Raw genomic sequence first — 12015 nt, 5'->3', positions numbered from 1 at the left:
GTTTTCTTTTACTCTCTGTGTTTATTGTATTTGTCCTTACTTGAAAATCAATAAAAACAGAATTAAAAAATAGAAAAGAAAGAAAAATGCACAAAAGAGAAATTGCTAAGTAATTGATGATGGGGGAAAGAGGATGTGGCCAGAGGAAGGGGTCATTCTGGCTGGATATCAGGAAAAACTTCCTGACTGTTAGAGCAGTACGACAATGGAACCAGTTACCTAGAGAGGTTGTGGGCTCTCCCACACTAGGGGCATTCAAGTGGCAGCTGGACAACCATCTGTCAGGGATGCTTTAGGGTGGATTCCTGCATTGAGCAGGGAGTTGGACTCGATGGCCTTGTAGGTGCCTTCCAACTCTGCTATTCTATGATTCTTTGCAGAACCTCTAAGAGTTAGATTGGGACTCCAGGCAGGCCATATTTGGCCCCAGGCCTGAGCTTCTCACCCTGATGTAGACAGTTCTGAGCTAGATGGTATATGCCAGTTTCCTTTGTTCCTCTGATTGGGGGCCCTATATACTGTACATAACATGCTTATCGCCTCTTCCCTGGTATGATGTTAATGCATGGACTGATTTCTTGCCATCACATTCCTTATAGAGCATCTTATTTATTTATTTATTTATTTATTTATTTATTTATTTATTTATTGCATTTGTATACCGCCCCATAGCCAAAGCTCTCTGGGCGGTTCACAACTTGAATCTGAGCCTTGAACGTTACAGATCAAGTTAAAATACCACTGGCAATCCTCATGTGTTGTGCAAGAGGAGTGCTAACGATGACACGGGAGCTCCATGCATGGGTCCGTTTGTGTGGCATGGACCACCATTTGTGTCAATCCTTCTCCCAGCTGTGCAAATGAGGCAGCCACAAACAGTATCTGCATTATCTGTTACTGGAAGGGCCTGGCAAAGGTGAAGGGGGCTGGTCTGCCTGCCAGAAACACTTGCTTAGGATTGGGTGTGTAATGACCCTGATTCCTGTGTTACTGGGTAGTATTGTGGCTCTCATGCAACACCAATAACATATAGATCAGACCTAGCTTCAGCCTGTTTTCTCCCTTTTGGACTTCAATAAGGATAGAAAATCACAGCTTTTCTTTTTACTTCCCTCTGCCAACCCCCATCCTGATGTTTTCCTTTGTGTATTCCAGTGATGTCCTCTAGCAAATCTAACCAACACTGAATTCAGTTACTAAAAAAACAAAATGAAACCAAACCAAACAAAAAAAGGGTGAAAGTACCACACAGTAGAATATGCTAATTCTTCTCAGACAGCTGGATAGAAATCATATTGAAAATCAATAGGAGTCTAGGAATAGTAGAAGAATACTAACAACAGAACTGAGAGTCCCAAATATGTGTGTATGTGTGGTGGTGGTGGGGGAGACACAGAGGCTATTGGTTTATATAAACAGAAGTTTTCAACAATGACTTCAGATCTAATAACAATGCAGTTCTCAGGAACATCTTCTGAATTCCAGGTATTGATGCTTTAATATTGAGAAATGTATCTGTCAGTGATGTAGGAAACACGTGAAATTATCATTTAATGGTCTGTGTGGCGCAGAGTGGTAAAGCAGCAGTTTCTGCAGCCGAAACTCTCCCCACGGCCTGAGTTCGATCCCAGCAGAAGCTGGTTCTCAGGCAGCCGGCTCGGGTTGACTCAGCCTTCCATCCTCCCGAGGTCAGTAAAATGAGTACCCAGTTAGCTGGGGGAAAGGTAATAACGGCCGGGGAAGGCAACGGCAAACCACCCCGCTATAAGGCCTGCCAATAAAACGTCAACGAAAGCCGGCGTCCCTCCAAGAGTCAGTAATGACTCAGTGCTTGCACGAGAGGCTCCTTTCCTTTCCTTTTCCTTCATCTTATAAATTCTTGTTAGCCCACCTAGGCAGGATCTACACTACTGCTTTGAAATGGTTTATAACAGTAGTGACAACTGTTGGGGCCCAGGTCAGCCCCCATATGCAGTTTTCAAACTGTTTTCAAAGTGTCATATCCTGCTTGGTGTAGATCTAGGCCAGATCTACACCAAGCAGGATAAAACACTTTGAAAATGTTTTGAAACTGTCTATGAAGTGTGTCCCGGGCCCCAACACTTTTTAAAACTATTATAAAACGTTTTAAAACAGTGCTGTAGATCTTGCCCTAGTCGCTGTATGGCTAGCCATTTGTGTTTCCAGAAATTCTCCACAGTTGGTACCACACACAACATATTCCAGTAGTCTAAAGTGAACATTAGCAAGACACAGATAGCTGTGGAAAGATTATATTTTCCAAGGATGCGTCACAGCTGCCTTATCAACTGAAGAGAAGACCTGGCACATGTGGAAGAATGCCTTCTGTTGATGCTGAACCGCCCAGAGAGCTTCGGCTATTGGGCGGTATAAAAATGTAATAAATAAAATAAAATAAATAAATAAAATAAATGCTGGCCCTGCAGGAAACCTAGAAAGGCAGACAGAACTCCAGAGCAACCCAGCCTTTATCAACCCAGTCTCTCAGTGACTGAGTTGATTCTGCACAAGGAACCAGGGAGAACATCATGGACTCACTGTGTCCAACCAGGTTTCAGGGCCGAAACAGACATTACTTAAATGTGTGTCTAGAAGCCAAGTCATATTAATACCTTTATTCTAGAGTAGGTGTAGGGGTCCAATCTGGATTTAAAAGGCCCATCTGCCCTGGTCACCCATTCCAGAGCCCTGATCCAGATTGGGGGCCCTGCACCTACTCTAGAGTAAAAAAATGGGGTGAGGAAAATGTAGCTGCTAAAGTAATGTCTGTTTTCATCTTCAGTGCTGGAAGCCAGGTCAGGACCTTCATCCTGGATCAAAGTCCTGAATAGCACCTGTTTGACTATGGACTGACATGGAATTTAGTATCAAAGTTTAAGACCCAATGATCTCTTGGCATGGCAACTGATATCCATTACTGGAAGAGTGACTGGAAGGAGGTATAGCCCTAATCTGTCTGAACCCTCTTTCCCTTGTCTGGCATGTCTGATTCCCAGCACCTGATCTTCCCCTCCTCAATTAGTGTAAACAATCAGGGGTGCAAAAACAACCTCCCTCTTAAAGTCGCATGCATCTCAAACAAATATTGCCAACTGCTAATCAATCATGTGACCTTTGTTATACCAGAAGAATGGTTCTGGGATGTGTATAATGGTTTCAGTTGGGTAACACATTGATTTGAACCAGTTAGCTCTATCTTTGATTTCAGATCTGTTGCAGTTTATTAGTAATCATGTACCCATTAGCTAAAAAAAATATCAAATGAGATCTCATCATATTAAGAAAATATTAAGGCTCTTATTGAGAAAAATGCCATCTATTACAAAATGCAGATAAAATTGGCTACATGTAGTAAAAAAAAATTACATTATTTAATATCATATGTTTTCTACAGAAAAGAGAAAAAAAAGGATCATGAAATGTACAGATCCTTGGATAATTCTCCAGGGATGATTTGCGGTGCTGTCATTTTATCATTCAGGGGGGGAAATGTAATGCACAAACAAGCGTACTGCTTCTTTGGCAGTTGCAAATGCTGCAGAATCTGTTTTCAGTAGAACTGGTACACTGGTGCTCCCTCACAGTACAATAGAAAAAATTGCAATGAAATTATAGTGAATGTTACACAGAATTCATACAATTGACAGAGCCCCAGATTAATTGCAGACTTTACAATTCAATCACATTGTATTTGCAGGCATCATAGATTTTTAAAATGCACTTTCAGTGATTTATGAACAAGAGCAACACTCTGAAGATTAAAATGCTACTTAAATGTTTAGTTATGATACATAGATATTGCCTATGTGGCCCCAGGAGAAACACACAATGCAGTGATTGTGGTAAACTAAGGCCACCAATCGATCTGCAGTTTGTTATGTTATGTTACTTATACCAGGCTCAGCCTATTGGCCCTGTGCCACTGACTACCAATTATTGAGAAGCCATCATGGAGAAGGGCTGTTGCATTCATGTCCTGCTTCTAGGTTTCTGTTTGATCACACTGAAAAGTATGATGATGGAGTCCATAGACTATTGCTTTTTAAAAAAGGGGGTGTTGAAGCGAGCCAAATCTAGCCCTCTTGGGGTCCAAATCTTTTCCCTAACCACCATTTTTTAAAATATTTTCCTGGATTTGCACACACACCCATCCTAAATGCATGAAATGCCTCTCCTAAGGATTAGTTACTGGTGGTAAGAGCTGCAAAGTACTAGGGCTGTGCTCCGCTCTGATTCAGATCGTGAATCCGGAGCAGAGGGACCCGATCTACCTCCGCCAAAGGTGGATCTGAATCGGGTCGGGGGAGCTGTGGATCGAGGCAAAGCAGTTCGCCTCCATCCGGAGCTCTGAATGCAGGTAAGTGGAGGGGGAGGGGGGCTGACCTGGTGGCAGCAGTGCAGTCCATGCAGCGACGGAGCCAGGTAAGGGGGAAGGGGGGCTTACTTCTGTCCATTGCAGTCTGGTCCAGGCTTCAGTTGAAGCCTGCGATGGACTGTGATGGAGGCAGGTAAGTGGGGGGGGGGGGTTACCTGGCTCCGCTGCCACAGTCCGTGCAGTGACGGCGGCATAGCCAGGTAAGGGGGCAGGGGGAGGGGCTTATTTGGCCCCCATTTTGTCCCCCCTTCACACTTACCTGCCTCCGCCATCTGCTGCAGAGGCAAGTAAGTAGGGAAAGGGGGGAATCTCAATCTGTCCCTCCGGATCTCGCTCCGCAGAGCGGAGCGGGGGAGGGTCAGATCGACCCAAAGCAGTTCGGGCCTGATCTGAAAGTTCTGGCTTGGGCCACAGGGCAGTTCGGGGGGGTGTCCGTGACCAGCCATACAAAGTGCATTAGGCTGGTATTTTGGCTCCACCCCTTTTGCCTTTCGCCCTCCCTCCTTTGCCTTTGTAAAATGAAGAGAGGGGAAGCACCTCAAACTAGAAGGCCAAAAAATGGGGAATAAACTCAGGTGCTGATTAGAGCAAATGCAGGATGCAGAGGCCATTCATGAATAAGGATAGAAAGCAAAGGGTCCAGAACAAGATCTTGAAGCTGTTATAGCTCAAGAGGTACTAGAAAATCTTGCAAGTCCCTGAGGAAGAAGAGCACAACTCTGAAAGGGGTCAAGCAGCTGCCCAAGCGACATTAAAATTAATCAGCACCTGAGTTCACCCTGGTTTTTTTTGGGGGGGTGCGTTTGGCAATACACACCACTGGACTCTACCTTCCAAAGACTTCTCTGAAATTGAATACAGCTCTCAAGCTGAAGGAGGTTCGACATAGATCCTAAGTCTGTCAATGACTACTATTAGATGAAACAGCTATGTGGAGATGCAGAGACAGTATAGCCAGATGCTGAGCATGAAAGAAATTACAATAACGGAGCAGGCGACCACCTTTATGCTTCATGCATCTGATGGGCCATTGTGGGGAGCAGAGTGATGGAGTCGATAGGCCTTTGGTTTGATCCAGTAGAGTTCTTCTGTTCTTGTAACCTAAGAATTGTAACTTTTTGCAGTTCTGGCAATGAGATCCCCTTCCGGTTGAGCATTGAGCATATGAACAACTGGAATCCCAGTCAACTCTTCACTTCCACTTCCCAATAGAAAGCCACATATGTTGATGGATGATGCAGAAGCAGCGAGTTACCTGCCCCTAGTGCTGGCTGACTGGCAGCAAGCAAGCTTGGAGTAATGAATAATACAGTCATGGAGCAGGGAACCTCCTCTGGGGGGATGTATAATTTAGGCTGATTGGTAGGGATGCTGGTAAAAATTTCTTGAGCCTTTCTTGGAAATAAGCTTCTGCAGTTCTTAAAGGAGAAGCAAGCTTCTAATCTCCCCTGATGTGGGATTTCCTCATTTCCTGAGCCCTTCAGATTGTCTTGGGAAACAGTGGTGCAGTGCAAGCAGTATTTGGATAGTAATCTGTATTATGTCAATTATGTCAAAATGTGATCCATTTGGGGGCCTTCCTGCACATTCTGTTGATTGGGGCCCTGGACTACGACCCCAAGTTTTGACCTCAGGGCACCACTGTTTGGGAAATGGTCCAATTTGTTTCTGATTTAAAATAAAAAATGACAGCAACACAAATTGGTTCATTTCTGAGTGAGTCCAAGGAGATCCTGGAGTAGTTCAACCATGGCCACAGCTAAACCTAAGGTTTATCCTGGGATCATCCAGGGTTCGCCCCTGCCTGAGCACTGGATCCCCTGTGTGTCACCTAGATGAACAGGTTTTACCCCTGGACGATCCAGGGATAAACCTTAGGTCTAGCTATGGCCTACGTCTACTCATAGGAGCCTTTAATTATTTCCACCTTAGTAGCACACTTGCAGTTTTCTCACAGCACACATGGATGTGTTTGCACATAGTTTGAGAAAAACTGCCTTAACTAGCTGTAGGTGTAAGGAAGGCAAGGTCTCAAAAACCAGCATGTTGTATAATTAACTAGAGTTATTTCCAGAGATTCTCCAAGAAAACTGAAGTGCCAGCTTGAACTCTCAAAATATTCCCTGCTAGTTTAATTAATATATACAAAATCTAAAGCAATCTGCTATAAATCTCCATTTAAGGTTTTCACTATGTAAATGTGCTTGACAGAACAATGTTTAACTCATAAAAATATATTATATAAGGGTAGGTTAGTCTAGAAGGTTAACTCTCTTTAAAAAAAAAAGTTGAGTTCAACTATATGGAAATGTACATTTTAAATGTATAATACCTGATGTATTTAACTATTTTTGTATCTTCTTTGGATCATTTGTTAGCAGTAAACAAGTATACCGTACTGTTTAAGTGGTATAATTTAGTCCTAGTCATTGGAATAAATTGTAATATTGATTCTGTAGTATCATGCCTAAAACCAAAATGAAACAATTTGAGAGGAGGCCAAGAAAACAGAGATTAATGCTCAGTGAAGAACTTTTGTACAGGAGATAAGGTTTATGATTTGTAACACTGGAAAGCATATTCATTAGATATTGAAATGTAAAAGGGGAGATTTATGTAAAACACAATATGAAGTGCTCGGAAAGAAATTATAAATGGATCACTGGAATGAACAAGTACGGCATCTATTACCAAATAATATATTGGAAAGATAGCAGTATCACTGATTATTTTCAATGTTTTTCTGCAGCATTATTCTGATGCCTTGCTAAATTTAATGGACGCTAAATTCTTGAAGAAAGTCAGCTGTCTGATGGGATAACATGTAAGAAGACAACAATAAAAGCATTATTTACATTGTCTTATTTCAAAAGCAAATAATATATCACAAGTGCATTTACATTCCTCATGTTCATTTACGTGGGTTGGTTTGGTGATGAGTAATGCTGGAAACACAACAACTTGTGCTTCGTTTTCCAGACGTGATGAGGCTTGAACCAGAGACCTTGTTCATTGGACAGGGTAGCACACCTCCAAGACCACCTTAGACATTTGCAGCCATACCTGGAAATAAAGAGGCAGGCTGGTACCAAATGATGGGTTTAAACTATTGATATAAACATTACTGATTTACCACAAAGGAGAACAGCAATGGGACAAGTGGTGCAGGACATTTTATTCTAATCTATCAGGGCCAGTGTCACTGCATCTGATTCAGCCCCCTGGCACACCTTTCAGTGTTGAGGGTGCCCTTCTTGGTTGCCTCTTCTTGAGTCTCAAAACTCTACATTTCAGGCCCCAAAGGGGTTTCTTTCCCTGCCCTATGACCCTAGGGTGGGAATGTCGGGGGGGGGCAGAATTTATCCACAGAAGAGCCCTGGAGTGAAAAAGAAAACTGGACTTGGCACAAAGCTTCATGCAGGTGTTGCTCATTAGTGCTGGAACTGTAAGGGTTGAAAATCAGGAAAGAATTTATTGCATCATCCCTTAATTGAATTATTGGATGATGAAACTGTGTGCAATGCTGTGTATGAAATGTATATAAAGCTGTAAAAAATGTAATGTAGGTGTGGTGGATGCTGGTCGGTGATGTTGTTACTGCTGGATGTGTTTTGTATGGAAACGTTATACATATATGCCTCAGTAAAAACTTTGCTGAAGAAAACTCTGCATGGTGTGAGTATTTTTCTTTCGGAGGGAAGGCACTCAGAAACCATGCAGGAGAGTCAAACGCTGAGAAGCTGCTGCTCAATCTCTGCTAAGCATTCCTAACAGGGAAGTCCCAGGAATCCCTTTTCACTTTAAAGATACCACTGGGTGCTCCATCCCAATGCTCCATCCCTACACCCCCACCCTCACAGCCTACTGATCTCATTCCATTTAAGGAACCCCCAATTGTGGTGGCCATCACCCCTATTGTTCCAGTACCATGTAGGCAAACAACAACAACACATGCACCCCAGGCCAATCCTTTTACATGCTCCCATTCAATATATGGATGACCTGCCTCTCTGCATGAAAATTGGATGTGTGATTCACACATGTAAGGGGCGTAAATGTCAGCCTTGGCCTTCCCACCCTCCATAACATGGTGATAACAGTACTGCCCTAATTTCTGCTGGTGGCATAAAGATGGAGACGATTATGTAAATATAGCACACCAAACACTTTAAAGCAGTGAAATGTTATTGCTTTATCCATTGGTGGTCTGGGATGTTGTCAAATCAAAATGCAAGATGCCCCCCTTTTCCCGACAAAAAAGTCTGAAAAACGTTATGGGGAAAGCATGGCAATCAAATAAAAATAATGTTTCCCAACAGTTAGAGAAAAATCACATTTTTAAGAAATCCACTCCTTTACAGGAATGGATTAAGTATAGGGATAACGCAGCAGTGCTGTGGGTTAGAGATAAGAATGGGTGTAAATCCCTTTACATACTAGAATTTGTTTTGTGTTAGCCATGTTATTTTCTACTGGTAACTAATGCCCTACCTAATGAAATTTTGCAATATTCTTTACCTGTACTAGTATGGCAAAGATTCTGGTGAGGACTTAGGATTTAGAAATGATGGGATAGCCATCGAAGCAAGGGAATCAGCTGCAAAGACAAGAAGTGAAGCTGTGGAATTGTGGAAATTGTATGGAAATAAACTGCATGAAATACTGGTTGGATCCAAGTTCTGGCTTCCACTGATGGAAGGGCTCCACTCATGGAAGATGCCTCCATCCAATTTGGAGGATTCACCCTTGCAGAGAAACCACAGTTCTCTGCATTCAGCAGGGTCCACTGTATAGCATTTTCAAGGGGCTTTGAGGGGCACCCATGGAAAGGACATGGTGGGGAAATCCACTTCCACCAACCCGGTAACATGTACCTAAATCTGGATCCAACCCAATACCTATGGTATTGGTGATTTGTATAGGAGAAGGAAGATTGCCACAGGATAATATAAACACTCACATTTCAATCCTATGCATATTTACATGAGAGTAAATCCTTTTGAACACAGTGGGACTTACTTCCAAATAAATATACATAGTGATTGTTCTGTCACTCTACAGCAGGCTAAATATAAATATTCTAGATTTAAACCCATTTAATCTCAGAACCAAAGATCCTTTTTTCCTGCCCACAGTTAAGTAACAATGCTATAAACACATTAGAATAAACTTCATCAACCTCAAGGTATTAGATCAGGTAGCATACCTGGTTAAATCCTATTGGTGTGAATGGGCTATGATCAACATAACAAGTTCAGGACGACAACTTAAGTGAGTTCATATATCCCAGTGCATAAATTTAATAGTTTATGGATTGGGCCTTATTTTATTTTTTTACAGTAAATATATATATACACACTCAGGGACTTTTTGTTCTAAAATGTAACACTCATTTTAAGAGAATTATAGGTCAGCTCCAGTTCCCATCCCTAAAATATGAACTGCAGAAAATGAGATACCTGCACAAATAGTGAAGCTCAATCACTCCATCGCTTGCTGACTCATACCTCTTTTAGCATGCTATGAAAGGAGTAACCACTTAGTGGAGTACTTTGGTAATGAATTATGCTGCCTTGCTAAAGTGTTAGATGCTCATAGCACCGATGCACACATCATAAACATTTTTTACATGACATAAAACAACCAAGGAGTCTTGTGGCACCTTAAAAGTGAACATATTTATCATGGCAAAATCTTCTGTTGACACGAGTTCACTTCATCAGATGCTGAAGTTTTGTCCTAAGTTGCAGGTAGATATATACATGGGGCAGCATCCAACTCTGCCATTCCCTTTCCGCAACTAACCTAGCGCTAGGGTAAGCAATCTCTAGTGCTACACTAACAATATATGCTGGCACAATAGATTATCTGCAGACAGCTGTTGTGCCAGGTTACACTATTTGCATAGTTCTGGAGGTTACTTACACAAACAGTATGTCAACTGTTTAAGTGGAGCAGCAGTGTTAAATAATGCTCATGGTTAGAGTGGGGTGGGGTAATACTTCATGGTTATCTTAAGATAACATTTATTGGTGGCTACTCCATGGCTCTGGAACTTGATTTGCTGCCTTTCTGCTGTCCTTCCGCTGGCAAATACATTTTTATTTGAGCAGGCCTTTTGACATACAAATTGGTGGTTTCGGCTGGGTGCTGTTGTTGTTGTTTTTTTTTAAAAAAAACCACAATGCAAACAGTGAGGTCAGAGGGAAATGAACTAAAAAAGAAAAAATAACATAAGAACATACGAAGCGTCATGTTGAATCAGACCAAGGAAGACTGTTCCAATATAACAGAGGTCCCAGTCTGGCCCCCTTGGGTTGCCCAGTGAGCCACACTTTCTTCCCTGTCCAACCCTCTGCTCAATGCCACTTCCCTCAACACTGATCATTTGGTGGTTCCTGTCTTTTGTGTAGTTTCCTCCCAAGATATGGGTCCTAAGACTTTGGGGCTGTCTTTACGGCACCAAGGCTAAGGGCCAATTTAGGGTGAATACACTGGATGACCTCCAAAGCCCCTCTAAAATTCCCTCACACCCCCCAACAATGTAGATTGAACACAATACCATCCCCCAAGGTAGAATGGGAACAATAACTATGCCACCCAAAGTATAACATGTAAACTGAGTCTGAATGCTCACACACACACACACACACACACCCCTCATGTGATGTGTCATCAATGGATTAAAATTAAAATGACATCTAACAGACACAAATACCCAGTGTGGAAGGTCTAGGACAGGTATCTGCTCTGTTGAGGTCTCCTGGAGATCCAGGAGGTGGCATGAGCTGGTGCTGGGCCTGCCTGACTTGATCATTTCATCTGTAAGCCCACATGACAAAAGAACCTTAAATAGTTAACTTGCTCATCTCCAAAAGTATGTTCCACAATTAGAAAAATAGCTCTTTAATTAATTGATTTTCATTAATTGTAAATGATGTATTTGCTCTTAAACATTCCATTAAGGTGCACTTGTGATTAATATCACTACACCTATCTCCTTTTAAGCAGAAAACAAATAAATCATTCACAAAAGACAACAACCTTGGTTAATAAGAACTGAAGAAACAAGACACCTGTGTCAAATTCAATCTGTTGCACAACAAACAATTAGGAATGCAAGACTGAGTTCAAATAAATTATAAGAATAGCCCAACTTCACCCACTGAACATTCACATTCATAATATGCTACTCTTGAACAAAATCTCTGAAAAGCTATCAGAATGCAATTTCTTCAAAGGCTACTGCAGGTGACTAAATTGTGCTCTGGCACAATTATCTTATTGATAATTAGGGCTTAGCTGAAATCACTCTTTTTCCCCCCAGTTTTCTTTTTCCTCTTCAGCTTTTCTCAGGCACGTCTTAAACTTTTCAGCAGTTTTTCCAATGAACACGTCCCTAGGGATCATTCATAGAGAGATCCCATTATGGGCATTGTCACTTTGGATCACTTGGATCTACAAACCTAATAAGAGAGGTTGCAGGCCTCCAAACTGCAGTACCTATGGTGTGGAGTCTAGGGAGCAATTAGAATGCTCCCCAGCCATCCTTTATCTAGGGATGCTACGTCAGCTTCCATTGCTAACACATTGTCACTGGTAAATAGATTTTCTGTGTA

The sequence above is a fragment of the Elgaria multicarinata genome, chromosome 5 (genome assembly GCF_023053635.1).
Source record: "Elgaria multicarinata webbii isolate HBS135686 ecotype San Diego chromosome 5, rElgMul1.1.pri, whole genome shotgun sequence".
NCBI classification, from domain to species: domain Eukaryota; kingdom Metazoa; phylum Chordata; class Lepidosauria; order Squamata; family Anguidae; genus Elgaria; species Elgaria multicarinata.
The sequence above is the reverse complement of the archived record's forward strand: the minus strand, read 5'-3'. Positions refer to the sequence as shown.